Genomic DNA, 950 nt, shown 5'->3' with positions numbered 1-950 from the left:
TTTCTGCCTTTTATCAGAGCACGTTCCGTGGGAGCGCAGCGCAGCCCCGTGCCCGGGACACGCTGCGGCGCTCTCACGGACACCGCGCACCACCCCACACCTGCCTCCTGCTCTCTGCCCCCGGTGCCGCACTGCCTGGGCACAATTCTCCAAGAAAACACACTGTTTTTCACCTTTTCGGCTTATAACACCATCACACGATGGTATTATTCTGTTGCAGTATCGCTCCACAAGTGTCACCAGAAAAAAAAAAAAACCCCAAGAAACCCAACGTCAAATTTTGGATAAAAAATAAAGCTGTAATGTGGAGAGTTTTGTGCAGGAATGGCTTGTTGAGAAAGGACACAGTCAAACTGGCCTGATAAAACTAGATGGGAAAGGAGGCTAATGATATCTTGAAGGACAGGGTGTCCTTCAGGAGGGAAAGTCTCGGTAAGACTGTATCAATAAGTTGCAGAATTAGGGACTGAGAGTTAGCTCTAAAATCACAAAAATGCAGAAGAGACCTTCAGATGATGTAATGACGCAAATAACACATTAACCAATGATGAGCTACAGTTTTGCACTATGCATGAGCTAATTAAGTATTGTATTTAACCAAGTGTATGAATATCAATAAATTGAGAGTTTGCTGATGACCATCTGGTGTCGCCTCTGCCTTCTTCGACAAAACTGTAAATATGTAACAACAACACTCTTCACAACAGAATTTTTCAAGAAGTTTGTTTTACTACCCAAACTCGTGTCTACAAGGAGTTTATAAGCAAGCACTTCCTACAGATTCTTTCACAAGCAGCTTTTCTCCGAGGAAAGGCTGCCTCTTCCTTGTGCAGCCCTGCCCCCTGGGGCCCAGGCTCTAAGAGCACTCAGAACAGATCCTGCTGCTCCTGAGACCACCCGGACCCCTGCGGCTCTCAAGGCATGCATTTCCTGGGCAATCTTCCCATGGC

Source organism: Onychostruthus taczanowskii, unplaced genomic scaffold, assembly GCF_017590055.1.
Source record: "Onychostruthus taczanowskii isolate IOZ18803 unplaced genomic scaffold, ASM1759005v1 scaffold92, whole genome shotgun sequence".
Lineage (NCBI taxonomy): Eukaryota > Metazoa > Chordata > Aves > Passeriformes > Passeridae > Onychostruthus > Onychostruthus taczanowskii.
Note: the sequence above shows the minus strand (reverse complement) of the source record.